The sequence below is a fragment of the Sminthopsis crassicaudata genome, chromosome 4 (assembly GCF_048593235.1).
Source record: "Sminthopsis crassicaudata isolate SCR6 chromosome 4, ASM4859323v1, whole genome shotgun sequence".
NCBI classification, from domain to species: domain Eukaryota; kingdom Metazoa; phylum Chordata; class Mammalia; order Dasyuromorphia; family Dasyuridae; genus Sminthopsis; species Sminthopsis crassicaudata.
In genome coordinates, this window is record NC_133620.1 from 343,340,986 (window position 1) to 343,364,344 (window position 23,359).

At 36.7% G+C, this 23,359-nt stretch overlaps 1 protein-coding gene across 1 annotated transcript in view; it reads left to right on the forward strand.

The window, feature by feature from the left end:
• Positions 1-7,816: 7,816 nt before the first annotated feature.
• Positions 7,817-23,359, forward strand: part of MAP3K14 (mitogen-activated protein kinase kinase kinase 14) — a 46,192-nt gene continuing 30,649 nt past the window's right edge. The window contains 1 exon segment of the mRNA XM_074261021.1: positions 7,817-7,956. The gene's annotated coding sequence lies outside the window, so the exon portion shown is untranslated.

The following is a 23,359-nucleotide window of genomic DNA, read 5'->3' on the forward strand; positions in this document are numbered from 1 at the left end:
GAGAATTACAGAAAACAAAATAGACACTTTTGATGACCTAAAATTTTAAAAGATTTTGTATAAACAAAAACAACACAATCAAAATTAGAACAGAAGCAATTCACTAGTGGGGAAAGTCTTTGTAATAAGCTCCTCTGATTAAAAATTTCCAATACATGTAAGGAAGTAATTCAAATGTATAAAAACAAAATCTACTCCCCAAAGGATATGAACCTGCAATTTTCAAAGAAATTCAATTTATCCATAATGATATGAAAAAAAAATTCTTCAAATCATTAATAATTAGGGAAATTCAAGTTGAAGCAATTCTGAGATTCCATCTCAGAACCATCAGATTGGCAAAGATAAAAGATAACAACAACAAGAGATAATTGGAGGAGCTGCATAACACAGACATATTAATTCACTGTTACTAGAGCTCTAAATTAGTCTGACCATTCTGGAAAGCAATTTGAAATTCTAACAAAAAACATCACTGAATTTTGATTATCCTTTGCACTACTAGGCCTATATTCAAAGAGATCAAAGAAAGAGGAAAAGGACCCATAAAAACAAAAATATTAATAGCAGCTCTTTTTTGTGGTGGCAAAAAACTGGAAATTAAGGGGGTTCCCATCAACTGGGGAATGGCTAAACAAATTAGATAACATGAATGCAATGGAACATTATTATACCTTAAGAAATGATGAAAGGAAGAGTTTTGGAGAAACATGAGAAAACTTGTATGAACTAATGCAGAAGAAAGGGAGCAGAACCATAACAATTTAGATAATAACAATAGTGTAAATAAAAACAACTTTGAAAGACTCAAGAATTCTGATTAATGTGTAGACCAACTATGGCTCCAGAATACCAGTGACAAAGCATGCTTTATGATCTAACATGCAGGAATTTGTTTTGATTCATTTTTATTTATAACATATTTATTTATATTTATAACAAGAACAATTTTGGCTGTGTGTGGCTGTAGGTAGGTGCATAAGAGAAAGAGACAGACAGACAAAAAGAAAGGAAGGGAGTGAGGAGATAGGGATAGAGTTAACAAAAATAAGAATCAATGAAGCATTTTTTTCAAATGCAGAAATAGACTTACATAGAAACAGAACAGTTGTGAGAGTTACCTGTTGACTTTATTAGATACTTAAAAATAAAGATGGAAGATAAATAAAAAGTTGAAGAAATAATAAATACTTGTAAAAAAAAAATCCAAACAAAGAGGTGTAGAATGAGACACACCTTTTTATTCATAACCGGTAGGTTAATCTATTTTGCTTCTCTACATTATTTCTTTCAAGGGAGGGCTTCTAAAGAAGTGGAAGGAGTTGGTGAGGAGTAATAAAATTGCACACACAAAAAAAGTAGTGCCAATGAAACATTTTTAAAATACACAGAGACCACCAAAAGGACATTAACAATAGCTAATAATAATGATAGCTAACATTTATACAGTGCTTAATTGTATGGGAGGCACCATGCTAAGCACATGTCTCATTAAATTAACATTAACTCGAAAAGTAAGTGCTATTATTACCTATTATCATTTTACAGATGAGGAAACTGAGACAGACAAATGTTGAATGACTTGCCCAGGATTACACACAGATAATAAGTTTCTGGGCCAGATTTAAATTAAGGACTCCAAGCTCTGTGCTCCATCTATTGTATCACTTAGCTGCCTGAATATCTTCCCCCCACTCCCCATTCAGAATGGTGACATCATCAAACAGGATTATTTTGTTACTCATTGTATTATGTGTATATATAAACAACTTGGAAAAAAGGAAATAATTTGTGTATAATAGGCATTTACAGATACCTAGACAATTATGTTCTGTTCTTTATCTAAAGAAATGCTCATATTTGTTAATACCATGCTAAAAAAAAAATTTAAAGCAAGCTCTACATAACAGATTTGCAGTTTCATGGATAACCTTCAGTGTTACACACACACACACACACACACACACACACACACACACACACATAAATGTTCACTTTGACATTTTAGCTCAGAATTTTTAATAAAAATTCTGGATTTTGCCAGATCCAACTTTTACATGCATCCTTGATCCTACCTCCTTCTGGTTTCTCCAACATCTTGCCTCCCAAATCTTCACTATTCTCTCTTATCATTTTCTCCATTTATTGATTTCTTCTTTGATGCTTACAGACATTCCTGCCCTCTCATCTCAGGAAAAAAAAAAAAAAAAAAGACAACTCTGCTTGATTTGGCCACCCACACTCACTATCATCCAATATCTCTCCTCCCCTTCTTGGCTAAACACCTTGAGAAAGCCATCTAAAATCAGTGTCTCCTCTTCCTTTCTTCTTGAGCCATTCTGAACCCTCTATAAGTCTGCCTCATCATCTCATTATTCAACTGGAACCTCTCTCCAAAATTACCAGTAATCTCTATTGCCAAACTGATGGTTTCTTCTCATTCTTCATCCTTTTTCAGCTCTGCAGTCCCTGGCAATGGTGACCACCTTCTCCTCCAAGGTACTTTTTGCTTTTCAGATTTTCATAACTATTGACCTCTCCTGGTTCTCCATAATTAGCCACTTTTCCTTAGTTTCTTTTACTGGTTTTTCATCCATGAAAACACCACCTGTGGATAGCCTCTAAAATCTGGGCTTTCTTCTCTTTTCACTATCTCATCAGCTCATATGGATTCAATGACTATCTCTAAGATGATTCATAGGACTATATCCCTAGCCCTCACATCTCTCCTGAATTACAGTTCTATAAAATACATTTATATATTGGAAATTCTGTCCCATAGCCAACTGAAGTTTAACGTGTTTAAAACAGAAATTATTATTTTTCCTTCCCACTCTTTCCCTTCTTCTGAGGTTCCCAAGTGCAGCGCCATCCTGGTCATCATTGATTCCTTCCTCATACTCATATCTCTCTCATTCTGTGTACTCAGTGTAGTGCTAAGTCTTGTTTCTATCTTGTTTCTACCTTCCTAATTTTTCTCATCCAAACCCCATTCCCTCCATTCCCACAGCCACCAATCAAGTACAGATCTTTGTTGTCTCATACCTTGACTATTGTAATAATCCCAGTTCTACGTTGTTTGTCCTCCATCTAGTCCATCCTCCATTCAGGAGTCAAAGATCTTTCTAACATACTGATCTGCTCATGTTATTCCCTCTATTAAGCAAAGTTAATGGCTCCCTATTACCTTCAGATCAAATTTAACATCATGTTTTCCTTTTAAAGCCCTTTACACACTAGCCCTTTCCTGCCTTTCCATACATTTATATTTATCATACATTTACTCCACACACTTCATGATCCAATTATGTTGGCTTTCTTATTGGTTCTTTCATATAACACTCCAACTCGGGATTCCAGACCTTTGTCCTAGCTGTCTCCCATGCCTAGAATTCTCTCCCTCCTCACCTCTTCCCTGGCTTCCTTCAAGACTCGGTTCAAATCCCACCTTCTGCAAGTTTTCTGTCCCTTGCACCTCTACAAATAGTGCCTTTCTTTTGGGATTAATTCCCATTTATATTATATAGATATCACATGTATATAGCTGTTTGTATTTTGTCTCTCCTCTATTCCATTGTGAGCTTTCAGTCATGTTTATACCTTTCTCTGTATCTCCAGCACTGAGCACAGTGTCTCTTAATTGTCTTAATAAATGTTTGCTTATCATGTTTAACCTATATCAGATTGCTTTTTGTTTTAGGGGAGGGGATGGGGAGGAGAGAGAGAAAAAAAAATTTGAAATACAACGTTTTGCACAGGTGAATGTTGAAAACCATCTTTGCATGTATTTGGAAAAATAAAATACTATTTAAAAAATAAATGCTTGCTTAATAAACATTTATTTAATAAATATATTAATAAGTGCATAATCTACAGATATAAATATGTGTATACTAAAAACATAAAAACCAGTACTTAATAAATGCTTGCTGGATGAATTATTGATTGATTGATAGTAAAAAGACTACCTGAACTAGACAATGGTACCAGAACAAACACTTCAAATGAGGAAGACTGTGTGCTGTTAACTCAACAACCAATTCTAATCAGGAGAAGGGATTAATCTAGAGGCAATACTTTTTCTGTCTACAACTTTAAGGGTAGAGATTCTTAGGGTGCAGACAAACCCCTGAGGGCATAGAAACACTGCTAGCTAATTTAGGATCTCCACAATTTAGGAATGCAGGATTATAGTTCTGATGAGGACAAAACCCAGCCTTAGACATATTGTCACTGAAACAGACTAATCAAAATGTTCTGCACTGCTATGTTCATTACATGTGTTATCAATATATATTTGCTATGAATATCACACTGAGATGATTACCAAAGACTCTTTGTTCTGTTAAGTACTGGTTTTTATTTTAATTCTATGATATATAATTCCAGATGTCAAGTATATCACAGTTGGTTTTGCAAGATATTAAAAAAAAATCTGACCCCAGGGAGGAAGGCAGCACAGTATACAATGTTTGCCAATGGACAGAGAACACAGATAACCCTACCTGCCTTTTGGGAATGGCAAGATTATGAGCATTTTTTGAAAAGACAGTTTGTCTCCTCTCACCCAAAAGAAGAGAGATAAGTGAAATCTCCTAAGAAAAAGCAGATAAGCCAAACACTCCCACTGGGATAGTACAGCTGTGAGAAGAAGGAAAGCTGCAGTCATAGCCAAGAATTTGCAAGAGAAAAAAAAATGAAAGGGATAGGAGATGATAGACTATAGCTGATCTTTCTCTATCCTAGACTACAATGGCAAAACTCCCCTCCTCCTTCCAGCTCATTCTTTCATTAAACCTATTTGTCAATGCTTATCTCTTTTATAATCTCTTTTAGCCAACTGATCTTAAAAAGAAACTGCTTTCACCAAGATATTCTTAGTACATAGGGGTTATGATAACTCTAGGATAAAAAGAAAATGAAAAAGTAAATTCTCTTTCTAGAGCTTCAAGGTGTTTCTCTAGAAAGGAACTCAACAAGGAACAGGGACTCAACATGATATGAATTATTATAAGCTCCTCAAAATAGAAGATCCAATGAATCAATGGATCAATATTGTAGGCACAACTTTAAGGCAATTGTAAACCATTTTAACTGGTAAGAAGAGGTTTGATAAAGAGAATTAGGAAGAAGCTCCAGAAAGTAGTGGCCCTTAGGAAAATATTCCCTTACTTGTCTTCCCTTTTTCATCAGGTTAGAGCTCCATTCTTGCCTATCTAGTCTAATTGCCCCTTCATTTTAGAGTTAAGGAAATTGAGGCCCAAGGAGATAAGCAATCTTTCCAATGTTATATAGTGAGTTAATGGCTGAACTCAAGTGTAATTCAGGTCTAATTCAGGTTCAGTCTTTGCTGACCCTAGATCTGTAAGACTGCAAGAAACGGAATTGTATATTTGGGACTCCTCAATCGGACCTTTTTCTTACTTATTTGATGAACTCCAATTGCTTACAGGAAACTGAGGCATCGAGAAGGGAAACTGCTGAAATGTCACACAGGCTCATTTGCTCATTATTTGTTCTTCATTTTCGAAGAGGACCGGTGACATCAGGAAGGTGATGACATAATTTGCAAGTGAACTGGATTTAAGTGAGGCATAGGCTGTCCTAAACAGATCATATCTAGAGTAAAGTGTTCATTTCTGGATAAACCATTTTAGGAAGACATTGAAAAATCAGAAAATTTTAAGTGAAGGAAAGTTAGAATGTTGAAAGGAGACTAGAGATTGTGTTACATAATGAAAGTTGGAGAAACTGGGGATGGGTAGCTTAGAGAAACAAAGACTAAAAAGACACCATAGCTGTTTTTTAATATTTGGTGGACTATCCTATAGAAAAAGGTTTAAATTTGTTCTGTTCGGTTCCAGAGGGCAGAATTAGGAGTAATAGGGTGTTTACAGGGGAGTTATTGAGAGCAGATTTAAATTCTCATAGGGAAAATTTTTTCTCAAAATTAGATGTCCTGTATTTCATTTATACTTTAACATATTTAACATGTATTGGTCAATCTGCCATCTGGGGGAGAGGGTGGGGGGAAGGAGGGGAAAAATTGGAATAAAAGGTTTGGGAATTGTCAATGTTGTAAAATGGTAAATAAAAACTATTTTTAAAAAAAGTTTAAAAAATTAGGTCTGCCCTTAGGAGCTCAGATTTGACTTCACACTTATCAGGTGTGTGATCCTGTGCAAGTCACTTAATCCCACTTGCCTCTCCCACCTTCCCCTGCAAAAAAGAAAAAGAAAAAAAAAAAACGTACAAAAGTGAATGGGCTGCATGCATGACGACACAGGGCCTTCTAGCAGAAACTGGCTGATGTCATCAAAATGACCTCTGAAGTGTCTCCCAACTGGACCTGTGATTCTGTGGGGAAGTGTTATTCATCAAGTTTTAAAAGATGGATACATAGGAATTACATTACCATCTCATTTGAGCCTCACAATAACCCTGAGGGTCAGAGACTATTATGTATGTTACAGAGGAGGAAACTGACGGAAGCTGTCAGTCAGTCAGAATGTGAAGCTGGGTTTTAACCTGACTTGACTCTAAATCTATTATTCCATGAATTCACATTCTGTCTCAGTCATTTGTCATCTCTGTGACTCCAGACTAATAATTTAGTCTCCCTTGACCCCGAATTTTTATTTTTTTTAATAGATTAGATGGTCCCTTTCAGCTCTGAAACTCTGGCCCCCGTTCTGTCTGGAACTGTTAATGATAATACGTCGCATTTTGGGATTTAAGCGATCTAGTTGGAAGCTCGTGAGATAAGAGAATATGAATGTTATTCCCCTTTTACAGATGAAGAAAACGGAGGCTCTCAGTGGTTGAAGTGATTTGTGCAGGCGCCATGGCTAGTAAATAGCGTAACTGGGATTCGAACCTTCTTTCTCTAGTAGTAAATCTAGCGCGTTTTTTACTAAACACTATTTACTTCGGTAGGTTTGGAAGAAAGTGAAAGACAGGAGGCTTCCATTCCTCGGGAACGGATTCGTTTCCAAGGCAACCAAAAGCCCACGCATGCGCAAGGTCACTTTTCCTTCCCGTAACCCCCGGAACGTATCCAGTAAAGGTCGGCGCATGTGTATTTCCTAGCTGTTGCCACTGCCTCAGTCTCGTTCTGGTCTCTAGTCGCCACCCCCGCCACCACCTCCAGTCTAGCTCCAGACCTCCCGGCCTCGGTTAGAGTTGTCCGGAAATAACGCCCATTTTTCATAGGACACGATCTCGCCAATCACTGCTCCCGGAAGGCGGAGCGACTCGGAAGGGAGCGGGTGATTGGACTCCGAGCAAATTGCGCTTTGCTTAGGACCCCGCCCCGAAAGTCGAAAGTCTAGAGGAACGCGTGGAAGGAGCTGCGCGCCGCTCATGTAGGTGGAGAGGCGGGGCCGGGGACCGAAGTTGGAGCCTAGGGGCGGGGCCGGGCGGGTGCCGGAGCCGTCAAGTGAAGGGATCGTAGCCGAGCTAAATTGGCGACGGCGGCGGCGGCGGCAGCGGAAGAAGACGAGAGCGCGGCGCTCGGGCCGATAGGTAGGCGGCCAGGCTGGCGCACGGACTCCGGGACAGCGAGGGCCGGGTCCCCTCGGCGTCTGGACGCGAATCTCCCGCGGAGCCCCGGGCCTTCCTCGGGGATCCTGGGCAGCGAGGCCCTCTTGGCTGTCTGTCCCACGCCCAGGCGCCCACTCTGCAGCCCGGCTCTCAGCCGCGGGGTCCACGTCTGGCGGGAGGACCTGCCCTTCTCCGTCCGGAGTCACCCCTCCCTCCCACCTGGGCCTCCTCGAACTGCGACTTGTCTCCCCTAAGCGGAGTGTCCTCAAAAGTACCTTCCCCTCGTTCGGACCCCGGCGCTGCCGCCCCGCGACTTCTCTGGGGAACGTGGACAAGTCCCCTTGGCCGCTCAGAGCCCGCCAGGTCACCCTCCGTAAACCAAGGCCACTGACCGTCCTTCGTAAACCGAGGCGGGTGAGTTCCTGGCTGTCTAAAACCCCATCTTTCAACCCTGACGTTCTTTGGCCCTCGAAAGAAAAGTTCCAATCTAAAAGCCGAAGCGTGTCACTCCCCTAGCATCCTCCCTCCAGAAGCCGTCCATCCAGGACTGGCGCTGGTGCCTTAAAAACTACCTAGGAAAACTGCGGATTCTGCATCCCTCTGTCCAGGCCAGGAGCTCTGTACGATACATATGCCCAATGGTAATAAGAGTGATTCTCTAGATGACTTGGAATTAGGAGTGTATCCATCTCCTAGCCTCTTAGCGAGGCTACAATGTTAATAGCAACTTCAGAGACACTCTTGGCCAGAGGAGAGATTCCTTGTCTGCTAGGCGTTCCTAATGCCCCCAAACTTCAGAAAAGTGCTTCCCCTACGGACATTAAAAAAAAAAAAAAAAAAAAAAAAAAAAAAATACTCTCAGCCCTAAGTAGGTAAAGAATAAGAAGAGGGAGGGGACAGATGGAGAGAAGGAAAAGAAATGTTAACATGTAAACAAAGAATTCAGTTCCATTAAACAAGTGTTCATTTAGTGCATACCAGTTCATTTTGACATCTGGATTAGGCCCCAGAGAGACAGTGAAGATCATAATAACTTGTTAAACATCCTGATGATTTAACAACTCCCATAAATGCACATGAAATTTAATGTGGTAGCTGATAGAGGGCCCATCTAGCCATCTAGACTGTCAGTTTGATGTCAGTAAAAAGATTCACAACCCCATGTTTAGAATTAGGTCTTTTAAGAAAAATTTGGAGGCAGTACTTTAATTTTGAATCTTTTTCTGTTTCTTTTACTCAGTTATAAAGGTTTTAAAGGCAGGGAACTTGGCATAATTCTTATCATATTGGTTTTTATTTTTTATTTTGAACAGGGCATAATTCCTGTAGGGTGCTTTGCAGTTTAATTCAAGAAACATTTATTAATCTCTTGTTATTACACAAAGAACTATGCTAGATTGGGGATCCAAAACCAAAGATAGATGGCTTCAGCCCACAAAGAGCTTAGATTGTACCCAGTAAGCCCTTAATAAATGTCTATATTGGACTGAGCTTTTCTAAGTGTTTTCACATCGATCTTATCTTGTCTTTACAACTTCTCTATAAGGAGGATAAGACAGAAAACTGAATTTGTCTAAAGTGATACAGCTCATTAGTGGCAGAGATAAGATTCAAGAATACAGGACTCTTGACTCCTAATTCCAGCATCCATCAACTGCTTACAGTCTTGTATATTTAAAATCTTGGAAGGGAAGAAGAAATGTTTGATTTGGAAATGGTCATTGTTAACATTTAACCCAGCATATAGTCATTTAGTTAATTTAATAATGAAGCATTTATGTTCCAAGAACTGTGCACACTTAAAGAGGCTATAAGTCCTTGCTTAATTGAAGTGGATTTATTGTTTTGTTTCTCATAAATCTTACTTTCTCTTTTTTTTTAGTTACTTAGTTCAACAGACCCCAATTCAGGAGTTCTTTTTTGTGTCATGGACCATCCTCTCAAAATAATGTTTATAAATGCATAAAATAAAATATATGAAATTATAGAGGAAACCAATTATACTAAAATACAATTTTAAAAACAATTTTAACAAGTTCACAGACCCCTTCATGAGAATCTTTCTCTAAGTATGAATCAACACATATTCTTGAAGAGTTCTCAAAAAGTAATGAGTTGTAATTTATCTTTTAAACTAAGTGTACTTTAAAATTTAAAAATAAATGCATTAGGTTACACTTTGAGGAAGAAAGTGTTGCTTTTGTCGAAAGGACTAGGGATCTCTGTTCTTGATCACATAGCTTAGTAGGTTTTTAGTTTGTAAGGAGCAATTCTCAAGAATTTTTTAAGCCTTCATAAAGAAAAGTGTTTAGTGTTATCACAGTCCCCCAAACTTGCCAGATTAGAATTCTTGTTAATGAAAATGTTTGGTTAAGCCTATTCCCTTCACCAGATGGAGATTTGGTTCCTCATTTTGAGTCTTATATTTGAAAAGCTATTTTGTAATCCACCTAGAGTGTCATTTGTTGCTGAGAAGAGAAGCTGTCTTTATTAGTTATTTGCTTCGATCCCATTAACATCAGTTTTAGATGAATGAGGAAAGTGCCACACAGTCCAGAACCATACTTTTCTTCCTATATTCTTTAGTAGAAATAAAGGAGTTGTATGATTTCATTGAAGGGTGTTTTTTGCCTTATGGTGACATAGGTGTGGTAGGGCCTATAATTTTGATTTGTTAAATTACTTTAAATTTCTTCCCCCCCCCCCCCAGTTTCATAGTAGCATGTTTACTTTCAGTAGATCTTTGTTAGCAGGCTTTTTTGCTTATTGAAGTTGACATGGTGGTTGTTTTTTGGAAAAAACTCAGTTTTTTAAATCCAAATTCATACCTAAAGAAACTCAAAAGATTCATTTAATCATTTAGTTGATATATAGTTAGCATTTGTATAGCAATCACACTTTTATTTAAAAGCTGATATATTTTTCCTGGCAAAGGGTTAAAATGCAACTAAAATTCTGCTTTCGTGATTAATAAGTTACTACCGCAGTTGTTTCTGATGCTTCCTGTTTGCTTCATTTTAATATTTCAGTTAAACTGAAAACATCTGAGCATTATGGGCACTTTCGATGGCAGCAGTGTGAAATTGATAGGGTATATAATAAAAGGGGGAGGGGGAAGAAAGGCCATGACATTGGGCCTGGGAACTCTTAAGGAAAAGTTACTTAGTCCTTTGGCTTCATAGGAAGTAAGATGAAGTGGAATTATCCATGTTTATTAGGATGATCATTTAAAATAATACTCTTGTTAAAGGCTTAAATTTATATAAATATTGATCAAAAAATAGAAACTAGTAGATTAGAAAATAATCCAGGTGATCAGTCAAATTGTGGAAAGAAAATTTTAGTTGAACTGGACTTATATTGTATGTTTTCCATTCTGTTTTAAATTTCTCTTGTTAATGCCAAGAAAAATATATTTATTAAATTCCTGTATTTTCCTTTATTATTTCTGTTTAGTTGAGAAGGTTTTTCCTTGAGGTATAAGGGAGCTGGACTAGAAGATTTTAAGGGTGTCTCTTCTGGTGTTGCCAATGTTTTAAGATTCACCTTTTTCTTTTCCTTTTTTTTTTTTTTTTTTTTGACATCAGTAGCCTCTTAATAAAATTAACACCTTAAAATTATATAGCACCAAAAGGTTAAAACAATTTGCATTCACATCATGAATTTTGATAGAAGCCTTTTTATTGTTTTCAATTTTTAATAAACTAGTATTTTTAATAATCTGTTTTTTTTTTACTATTCCCCTTCCCCATTGAACAAATTTTTTAAAAAAATTTTCAATATATATCCATATAAGTTTGCAAAATTTCCATATTAGCCTTGTCCAAAAATTATGTCTTTCTCTTCATTTTTTAGAGGAAACTAATTATACTAAAATATAGTTAAAATTAAAAAAAAACAAAAACAAAAACAAAAAACAAGTTCCTAGATCCTTCCATAAGAACCCCTTCCTCTAATCTATCTCTGTCAGGATGTGTGTTTCATTTTCATTCTTTTGGATTCTTAGTTTATTATTGCATTGATTAAAGTTCTAAAGTCTTTCAAAGTTGTGTTTTTTTTTATAATGTTGTTATTGTATAATTTGTTCAAATTCTGCTGTCTTCACTCTTTATCAGTTCATAAAGATCTTCCCAATTTCTTCTGAAACTGCCCACTTCATAATTCCTTCTAACCCAATTAATATATTATTATTTATATACCATAGCCATTTTCCAATATGAGGACAACCCCTTAGTTTCCAATTTAGAACTGTCATGGTAGACTTCTAAAATAAGAAGAGGACAAAGATTTACCTTTGTTTTGCAAATAGGAAAAAATGAGGAACAGAAGATCTCAGTGATTTGGACGAGCTCACATGGGAAGTTAGTAGCCTAGCCAGAATTAGAACCCACATTTCCGGATTCCCAATTCAGTGCTTTTTCTACTAATGTATGCATGGTATAACTCATATTTCTCTCAACCTGTCAACTTTGATCTTTATTAAAGCAGAATATTTACTTTTTTTTAAGTACCTGACAGCTCAGGATAGATAGAAAGTTAATTAATAATGCCCATTACTTTTTATTTGAACAAAAAACACTTTTACATGCACTGTTTCATTTGCTTCTCTTAAATGTTGAGAGATAAGAGTTTGGGATTTACAGTGTGAAGGGACTGAAAGAACAGCTAGTCCAATCCTCTTTTTACAGATGCTTGAATAAAAAGGAAAATAATGTATATCTGTTGATCGAAAAATAAGACTTTGCCTCCCTTATTTTGTGGGACAGAAAAAAAAAATGCTTGTTTTTCCCCAGCTTATAACACTTTTTTAAAAAATAGGTGTAGTTAATTTATCCCTGATTTTGAGTTTGAAGGCTATACAGAGGTATAAATGACCAGCATTAGATCTTATCTTAAAGGCAGTTAGGAACGGGAGGAAAAGATCCTGAGGCCCCTAGGTACCAGGTCTCTTTCAGCTCGAAATCTTTGAATCCTTGCAGATGATGAGGGATGAACACAAAACATGTTTCCCTTTGAAGAAAAATTATTTCATTTTGAATTAATTTTAAATGTTCTTTTTAAAGACATGAAATGAAAACGCTGGATTTTAACTCAATTGTTGTTCCCATTAAATAACATTTTGTTTTCTGTTGGGGAAGCTTTAATGATGACTGATAGTCATTTCTAAAGTGAACCTAGTTTTTAGAAAAAATAGATCACCGGATATCGAGCTCTGTGTTGCACTCTGTTAAGATGAAAATGAAACCTTTACTTCTGGAGTCAGAGCTCCCTGACTTGACTAAGTTTTAGGTAATAGAGTGAACTTGCAGTCAGCCAAAGATCTGATTTATTTCACAGACTGAACTTGATAGAAGCCTTAGTCATATTCCAGGCATCTTTGCTTAGGTGAGCATATTACTTTCTCTGGAAGGTGAGTCATCACTGCAGGGGTGTAGGTGACAGGCTGCTCCCCCAGTCCAGTTGCAGAGGAAGGTTGAACAGCCCTTGTTTGTTAACGAATGAGGCATTGTGCCTGGGACCAGAAGTTCCTGCTTCGAGAGCAGGGGATTAGGGAAGCAAATGTTAACACTTAGGTATATTTGCCTTGCTTTTTAAGCTTAGCCTATTGAAGTTTGGGAACCTTAATCAACTAGGGCCATCTTGAAGGTGGGAAAAAATGGTCAGTTTACAGGTGAGAGGCTGGAAGAGATTTTTGGGCCATGGAAGCTGGGAAAACCCCCAGAAACAAACAGAGCATTTGCTTGACAGATCTTGGAAAGCTGTTTTTTGCCTCTTAAGTCTTTCCCCATTTGAGCGGGAGCCTGAGTTTATATAGTTTCAGTAAGGAAAGGGCTGAAATTAGACTCCATTCTAGAAGGCTTCGGATATGTAATTTAATGCCATTACCAAACTAGCTTCTTAAACTGTCATTTTGTGGGAAAAGAAGCATCAGGGGGATCTCCTGAGCCAGACTTTTATCCTAATTTATTCATCTCAGTTTGCTAAGCAAATTATTTGTTGAGAGGTAATGTGGTGAAGTGTTTTTTCTACTACAGTAAGAATTAGAAGAACATTTTCTATGCTCAATTACTAACTAGCCATGTGACCTTAGAGAAGTCATCTAATCTCTCTACCTCTCTTAACCTATTTCCTTATCTATTAGTTGGGAATATTATTTGTACTACCTACCTAATAGAGCTGTTTTTAAGGATCATAATGAGATCATTTATATGAAAGTGATTTTTAAATTGTAAAACCTAATACAAACAGTAAGTATTATTACCTATGGTGAGTGTGCCTTTAAATATAGTCTTCCCTGGAGAGCTCAAATCTTCAATATCTAGAGTTATAATTTAGTTCTCAGGCCTGTTGACAGAGCTGGTGCTTAATAAATTGAAGCTGATTCTGTGCATGCTTCCAAAGCAAAGTGTTCATTAGTATTTATGCATTATATCCAAATACCATCATTAAAGGCTTTTTTGGTACTGTGGGAAAAGATAATGACTTAATTCACATAGAAAACAGTGATGAGGAAATTCCCTCTGTAGTACAGATCTTAGAGAATTAGAGATCTCAGTGCCTATAGCATACAGACATTAGTGGCTCAGGATTAGCCATTAAGTGTGTAGAAGGGGTGGGACCTGAACCTAGGCCTTCTTGCTGAACTCCTCTTTATCCACTATGACACAAGTTATTGTTAATAAATTGCATGTTTGGATTATGGTTAGTCCTTATTTATTTAATGCAGTGTAATTCTCAATGTAGTCAAACACAAATCTGCCACACCACTGAAAAAAGTACCATGCTAAATTTTAAAAATATTTCATTATAAATGTAACTATAAGCAAACATAGTAAATCAGGAATAAAATCATACACAAAACCATAAATGCCAGTTTACAGTTGGCTAAAAGAAGAGACAAAATAATAGTAACACTTGAGATTTTATATCCTTTTTCATAATCTTTTGTCTGTCAGATTTTGAGGTGGTTATTATATTTTATTCATAGTACCATATATTTAGAGTTGGAAGAGACATTAAAAATCATCTAGTCTATAGATAAAAAACTGAATCCCACGGGATCTAAGTAATTTACTCCGGATCACATGGGTGCAAAATGACTGACTTTGGATTTGAACCCAAGGCTTCTTATACTAAATCTAAAAGTTTTTTCAATTTCTTTATCTAGATATATTGTTATCTAGGGTGACCTCTTACTTTTAAAGATGGAAACTGAGGCCCAGTCACTGTGTTCTACAGTTGATTTCTTGTTTATTTTTAAATGACTCCTCGAACCATATCACTCCATTCATCCTCAGCTAAATCAGTAATACCCTTCTTTTCCCAGGCTCTGGTGATAAAAGGTAGAGTCTGAGCAACAGCTGTTCTAGACACAGAAAGCAAACTGAAGACTCTTTATTTGACCATCAGATCCTTGTAACTAAAGACAAGCTTAATAAGAAAACAAACCTGAGTAATATTACACAGAAGTTGAAAAGATTTTTGACTTTTGGGAGAACACTTTAGTAGATAGAAGTTTGCAGTCCAGAAGGACCCAAGGGTTCCATTACTGTTGAAAATACTTCCTAGCTGTGTGACCCTAGACAAATTAATTAATATCTCTTAGTGTCAGTTTTGGTGTCTGTGAAACAAAAGATTGGACTTCATAACCTCTAAGGTCTCTTTCAGCTCTAAAATTATGATTCTGATATTTTAAGGCTGTCTCTTAAAGTACCTAGTACTGTGCCTTACACATAGTAGGCATTCTGTAAATATTTGTTAATTGATTCTTCTCTAAATTACAAATCCATCAACCATTAAGAGACAATTTTTTTTATTTATTTTTTTTTTTTTGCTGAAGCAATTGGGAGTGACTTGCTCAGAGTCACACAGCTAGGAAATGTTAAGTGTCTGAGGTCAGATTTGAACTTGGATCCTTCTGACTTCAGAGCTGGTGCTCTATCCACTCCACCACCTAGCTGCCTCAAGAGACAAAATTCTTGAGCTTGAAGTGGGAGGGGGTATGTGTGGAGGGAGAGAGAGGAGGTGCATGTTACCTGATGCTTAGCCATAAGTGAGTGCAGTTAGAAGTCTGATTCCTTCCCCTGCCAGAAACTGGTCAACTGGATGGCAGATTAAAATCTCCCTCTTTATAAAGAAGAATCTTGCTTGTTTGCAAAATAATGTAATCTTTGGATGTAGGCCCCTTTTGAGTGCAAAATGCTATTTTATCTATAACCAGCCACCCACTGCTAAAGTTTCCTTTTATCTAGGCCAAGCCTTTGTCTAATGTGTTGTAATCAGAAATTGCTGAAAAGCCTATGAGGAAATGATTGAAGAACCCAAGTCTATAGTGTGAATGATGATGATTCTTGGGATGAGGAAATGGGAATACTTTGGGGATGGGATGGTATTTTGGTGAACTGGGCCATCTGAAGCCATTGTCAACCAACCAAGACTAATGGGATTTGGCTAGTCATGCTCTAAGCGAATTACAGTCAGAGCTAAGTGCATGCAAAGAAATATACATGGTTACAATTTTTACATGAAGAGGTAGCTGTGCTCCTCACTAAGACCAGACCCTTCACATGTATCTTTGACTTCATCTCTTACTTTTATCTCTCCAACAGGTTAACACAGCTATCATTCCCTCTTTCTCTAATATTCAGTCTCTCCTTTTCTCCTGGTTCTTTCCCTGCTGTTTACAAACAAGTCCCATGGTCTCCTGTCCTCAAAAAACCTTTACTGAGTCTTACTAGCCATGCTATTTTTCTATATCTCCTTTTTTTCTTAATCAAATTTCCAAAAAAAATAAATAAATAAATAAGCGTTTTAACTTCCTGTCAATTCTCTTCTTAATTTAGCAATCTTGTTTTTGTCTTCATCACTCTAATGAAATTGTCCTCTCCAAAGTTACTAGTGATCTCCTATCACCACTAAATCAAATGCCCCTCTCCTCCTTGACCTTTCTGCACATTTCACACGGTTGGCCACTTTGACTCTCCCCCCCTGGATATTCTCACTTCTCAGATTTCAGGACACTCCTTTCTCATGGTTCTCCTCCTACATATCTGACTACTTCTCCGCTCCTTTGCTGACTTATCTTCCATTTTATACCCATTAACTGTGAGTGACCCCAAGGCTCTGTCTTGAACACTCTCCTGTTTTCTCTGTTCTCTTTCTTTTGGTGGCCCCATAAGCTCTATGGATTCAATTATCACCTCTCTTCAAATGATCCCCATAACTCTCTCCTTACCTCTAGGTCCACGTCACCAGCTGGATATTGAATAAATCAGCTTGTCCAGAGGCATCTCAAACAAATGTTCAAGACAGGGCTCATTATCTTTCTCAGACTCACCTCTCCACTTGTTTCCTGGGTACCAGCATCCTTCAGGTCATGTACACTTATAGCCCAAAAGACATCTTTGACTCTTCCCTCTCACTCACCCCACACAACCAATCAGTTTCCAGTGTGTCCTTTCTGTCTCTACAACATCTCTCTCAACATCTCTCCACTCATACAGTCTTGTTCAAGTCCTCATCTCCTCTCACCTGGGCTATTACAATAGCCTCCCATTTGATCTCCCTGCCTCAAGTGCTTTCTCACTTTGACCCATCCTTCACACAGCTGACAAAGGGATTTTCCTAAATTACAAGTCTGATCACATCACATTCCCCACCCCTTCACACACATTCATCAAACTTGAGGGGCTTCCTATTGGTCCAAGGATTAAATCAAAACTCTTTTAACTTTGAAACTCTTCACAACCTGGCTTTCTAGTCATCTTATACTTTACTATCCTCCTGAAACTCTTTATGTTCCAGTCTCTCTGGAGTATACTGTTCTGTATGTACAAAAGCTCTATTCCTGTCCCTTTGCCACTAGCTGTCCCCCAGACCCAATTGCATGCCCTACTCATTTTTACTTCTTGGAATTCCTGATTTTCTTCATGACTTTAATTGTTAATATATCTCTTGATGAAAGCCTTTCTTGGTCCTCTAGCTGAAAAGCCTCCTTTTTTCAAACCAATCTTGTGGAGCTAGGTGGTATAGTGAGTAGAGCATCAGCCCTGAAGTCAGGAGGACCTGAGTTCAAATCTGTCCTCAGTTGCTTACTTGTATAGAAATACAACATTTCTTCCTCACTAGAATTCAGACTCCTTGTGGGCAATGACTGTTTTAATTTTCTATCTGTAACCTATTTCACTTAGTAAAGTTTTTGGCACATAAAAGTGGAATAATTGAGTGCTGATTTATTCATTGATGATCATTCTCTCAAAGCAAATCTATCTGCTGAGCCTGTAAGTATATGAGATCCCTCAAATATTTGTTGATTACAGCTTAATTTTACCTAGCTTAAAAGTGTGTTTATCTTTTAAAACATTTGGATTATCTGTTACACAGGAGGCTGATAAGGGAAAACTAAAAAGAGATATGAGTTCCCTCATACAGATGAGATGTGTATGTGTTTTAGCTACAAATGAATTTTATAAAATTCAGCTTTATTTTGTTTTCAGTTTTGAATTCTCTCCCTCACTCCTTTTCTGTTCCCTCCCACTAAGAAGGCAAAATAAACATTACAAATTTGCATAGTCACACAAAACAAATTTATATGTTAAACCAGAAAGAAAGTAAAACAAAAGAAAAGAAACTGTCCTTCAATTTACTGAGTCCTTCAGCTCTTTCTCTGGGGATAGAAAGTATATTTCATCTTGAATCCTTTGGAATTAGTATTGATCATTATGTTAATCAAAATCATTAAACTTTTCCAAGTTGATTATTTTATAATTTATAATTTAGAACATTGCTATTATTGTATAATTGTACTCCTGTTTCTGTTCACTTAACTTTTTATCATTCCTAAAAGTGTTCCCAGATTTTTCTAAAATCATCCCCTTCACCTTTTCTTACAGCATAATAATATCCAATCACATTCAAAGACCATAATTTGTTCAGCCATTCCCAATGGACGGGCAATTCTTTGCTACTAGAAATAGAATTACAATAAATATTTTTATGCCTTTTTGTCTTTCTTCAATCTTTTTTGGATATTGATTTGGATATTGTAATAGTACAACTGGGTCAAAAGGTGTACACAACTTAATAGATTTGGGGCCTAATTCCATAATTTGACCAGTTCACAACTCCACCAACATTATGTTAATATATCTGTTTTCCTCCAGCTCCTCCAGCATATGATTTTCCTTTTTTATCATATTATGGATTATCATGTCCATTATCATGGACATGAGATGTGTACCGTAGAGTTGTTTAAATTTGTATTTTTGTAATTTTTAAGTGTCAAACTTTTACCTGCTTGCAAACTCCCAAGTCCTGCAGGAACAAGTTTAAAATGTTGAAAAAAATGAATAAAAATACAGCATGACATAGACAATTTTAGTTTAGTTACATTTCTACTTGAATCTGACATCACTGATTTCTAGCAGTTTTTCATAAGGTTAATGATAGCTTGGATTTTTTTCCCCTCACTGAATACTGACTATTCATATCCTTTGGCTATTTATAAATTGAGAAATGGCTCTTATTCTTCTAAATTTAATTCAGTTCCCTATATATCTTAAAAATGAGAGAAGTTAATTTTATGAAGATGTTTAAATACTAATACCTTAACTTTGTCTTTCACCTTGGCTGTCATCCATTGGGTAGTATTTTAGGGGAATGACAAGTATCAATAAGAATCTATTGGGATTGAAGCTAAGACATAAACTAAAGAATAGAGTGAGGGGAAATGCATATTAAGTTATTTAGATGAAAATTAAATTTTAAGGGGAGTAACATGACCTAGAATGGTATTTCTTATCATCCATGTGAGCAAGTAACAAGTATCACAAAAATTTCCAGTTCAAGTACAAGATATATACCTCAGGTTTCTTTTTTCCTTCCCAAATAACATGAGAGAAGATGGAATAGTAGGAGAGTTTGTGGTATCCTTTGCCAGAAAATAGTTGCCTTTGCCAGAGAATAGTTGGTTACCAATGTCTTCTGAGAATATTAATTGCTAGAGTAAGACTGATTCACCTTTTCCATTCTTTCTTTCTTTCTTCAGGGATGATACAAGAGGCGAAGGGGAGGGAGAAGAGCATACTTATCTTTGGAGAATTTTGTTCATTCATGTGAAGTGCTTGTCAGAATCTCACTTGCTTCTCAAGCTAGAATTTTGATCATTATGGTATTTAGACCGTACTCTGCAAGTAGACTCTCAGAACTAGTCACCAGTATATACTTACTAGGCCTTAAAAGCATCCTCCTTCATAGTGACAATGAACCCATCTTCTTAATCCTTTTTTGACAGTTGAACCCTGCTCTAGGAAAATCCTAGTAAATGCTAAAACAGATTCACAAAATTGATAAAATGGGGTGTGTGTATGTGTGTGTGTGTGTAATCATGTTGATTTGCTTTATAAATATATTTGCCATCATTTAATGAATTCTTATATTCCTAGACTCTAATTAGAAAATTCAAATAAGAATATTCACAAGAAAGTTTATATTCAATGTAGTTGTATATCTAATTCTTTAAAAATTTGTCATTCAGTGACCTTAAAATTAAGCAGAATATATAGTTTAACCAGAACACCCTTTCTTCCCCAAACTATATGCATTAAAAACAGTTTTCTATATTCTTTTGGAAAACATATTCCTTAATATTTTTGGAACTCAATTTTAATGATTTTAATAATTTTAAAATTAAAGTTGTTTAGAAGGAAATGTTGAAAGAGTTCAGCTGAGTTTTTGCCTGTTCTTTGTCAATTTTATTCAAACTCCCACTCCACTGTTTTTAAAAATGTCTGTAAATCAGTCATTCTTTTTTTTTTTTTAATTCATTTTTCCAAATTATCCCCTCCCTCCCTTCACTCTCTCCCCCCAATGACAGGTAATCCCATACATTTTACATGTGTTACAATATAACCTAGATACAATATATGTGTGTAAATACCATTTTCTTGTTGCTCATTAAGTATTAGCTTCCGAAGGTATAAGTAACCTGGGTAGATAGACAGTAGTGCTAACAATTTACATTCACTTCCCAGTGTTCCTTCTCTGGATGTAGTTATTTCTGTCCATCATTGATCAACTGGAAGTGAGTTGGATCTTCTTTATGTTGAAGATATCCACTTCCATCAGAATACCTCTTCGTACAGCGATCTTCTGGTTCTGCTCATTTCACTCAGCAACAGTTGATTTAAGTCTCTCCCAGCCTCTCTGTATTCCTCCTGCTGGTCATTTCTTACAGAACGATAATATTCCATAACCTTCATATACCATAATTTACCGGACCATTCTCCAATTGATGGACATCCATTCAACTTCCAGTTTCTAGCTACAACAAAAAGAGCTGCCACAAACATTCTGGCACATACAGGTCCCTTTCCACTCTTTAGTATTTCTTTGGGATATAATCCCAATAACAGCAATGCTGGGTCAAAGGGTATGCACAGTTTGATAACTTTTTGGGCATAGTTCCAAATTGCTCTCCAGAATGGCTGGATTCTTTCACAACTCCACCAACAATGTATCAGTGTCCCAGTTTTCCCACATCCCCTCCAACATTCATCATTATTTGTTCCTGTCATCTTAGCCAATCTGACAGGTATGTAGTGGTATCTCAGAGTTGTCTTAATTTGCATTTCTCTGATCAGTAGTGATTTGGAACACTCTTTCATATTTCTTAATATTTTTGAAAACATGATCAAATTTTTAAAAATCTTCATTTGATTTATATGTAACTTTTGAAAAATATTTGTTAACATTAAGTGAGGCACATCTGTAGTCTTTTTTTTTCTTGAGACTTTTTTCTGTAGTCTTCTTCATAGTATTCTCTATTTCTAGGGATCTCTAAGGAATTCTAGAGTTACCTTTCTGATTTCTAATATAGAGCAAATAAATGAAATTGAGGACTGTAATGAAATGTATCATTCTAGTTCTCTAATATCCTTCAGTCAAATCAGAGAATATATGGCCAGAGAATACCGGCCTCATTTGTAAAGACATTATTGAGGCACAGAAGAGTTATACTGTGTTACCTCGTAATAATGACTGAGGGCAGGATCCAGAGTTAAAAAGACAGGAGTTCTTCAGACAGTTACTAGCTACTTAATTTCTGCCTCAGTTTTCCTATCTGTAAAATAGAGATAATAACAGCCGCTCCCTCCCAGGATGGTTGTGAGGATCAGATGAGACCACATGTAAAGTGCTGCTTAAATCAGCTGTTGCGTTGTTATTAAAAATAGCCAATATACAGTGATTTAAGGTTTTCAGAGCATTTATTAGCAAGTAGCAAGAAACTGGGCCTATAGAGGATGTCTAAGTGTGGACTTTGACACAGATTATGTGTCTTAGAAATTATTTAGTGACCTAACAGGTAGCACTTAACAGGAGCAGACTAACCAAAGTTTTTTTAACCTTTTTTTGTGTAATGGACCTGTTTTGTAGTCTGGTGAAGCTTGTGGGCCCCTTCTCAGATAAACATTTTTATAAAATTAAAATACATAGGGTCGTTATTGAAAACAAAAATTTAATTTTCCTTCCATTCTCATCCCTCCACCCCCTACTCTACTCCCCATTCATAAATCCCCTGTTAAAATCAATGACTGGGGCTAAGGAATATGGACTATCATAGGCTTTAAGAGGCACTGAGCTGTCCTGACAAGAGGCTTTGTTTTGTGCTGCCTTTTTAAAGTTTCTTAAAATAAATTCAGGTTTGGTCTTTTTTATCATAGACCAGAAGAGTGTGTTCTTTGGGTGATAACTCTGACTTCTATTGCATTCCCTTGGGCCATTCCCCACACTTCTCACTAAGAGGCTTTGGGGCTTGTACCAACTTCTGCATTCTGGGTTCCTAGCTTGACTTCTGTTCACTTGTGCCTATACGCCTACACACAGGGCACCAGAATATTAAAATGATCTAAAGCTCTTCACTGCTGTCTTTCCATTCTTTACCACAGGGAAGCTGAGGTCCATTTGGTCCAAAGGCATTATTGAGCACCATCTATGTTCCAGGCACTGTTCAGAGTTCACTTACTGCTTCTGAATCAACAAAGGGAGAGGGGAAAAGACAGTAGAGTGGTTATTAAACCACTTGCTATTTATTAAGCTCTCCTACTTTTTGTATTCAAAAGATTCTAACATATCCAGCCTGTGGTGTTCTCTCCCTGCTCTGAACTCCTCTGTAGCCATTTGTTATTGATACTTTTTAATATGTAGCATATGTGACACCTACAGCTAGTAAGTGGAAGTTTCCAAAACATAAACTTTGGCTCAGAATGAGGAGCTCTCTAAACAATTAAACCACTCCAATAATATCATGATGATAAAACTGATATTTAAAGTTTGCTGAGTGCTTTTGTTTGAGTCTCAAAACAACCCTTGGTGAAGTAGGTGCTACTGATATTGTCCCCATTTTACAGATATATATATATATATTTATATACATATATATGTATATATCTATGCATATATATATATATGTGTACATATATATATATATATATCAGACTGAGAGTGGCCAAGTCACTTGCCAAGTTTGGATGGTAGGTAGATTGGATCTCCAAATCTTTCCTTTGAACTCAGCACTCTTTATCAATGCACTGTGCTGCCTCTGCTGAAGAATAGGCCTTTCCCTTTCTCTGGATAATCATCTGTCAGAGATACTATAGAAGGGTGTATTGAATAAAAAGCTACATTGATTTAACTGTTCTCCTACAAAAGGAAGGGATTAAAGTGGACAATTGCTAGTCTCTTTGCACTCTGATTTCTTACAGCCTATATGATGTCTTTCAAATAGAATTGTAAATTCCTTAAGGAAAAGGTCTATGTT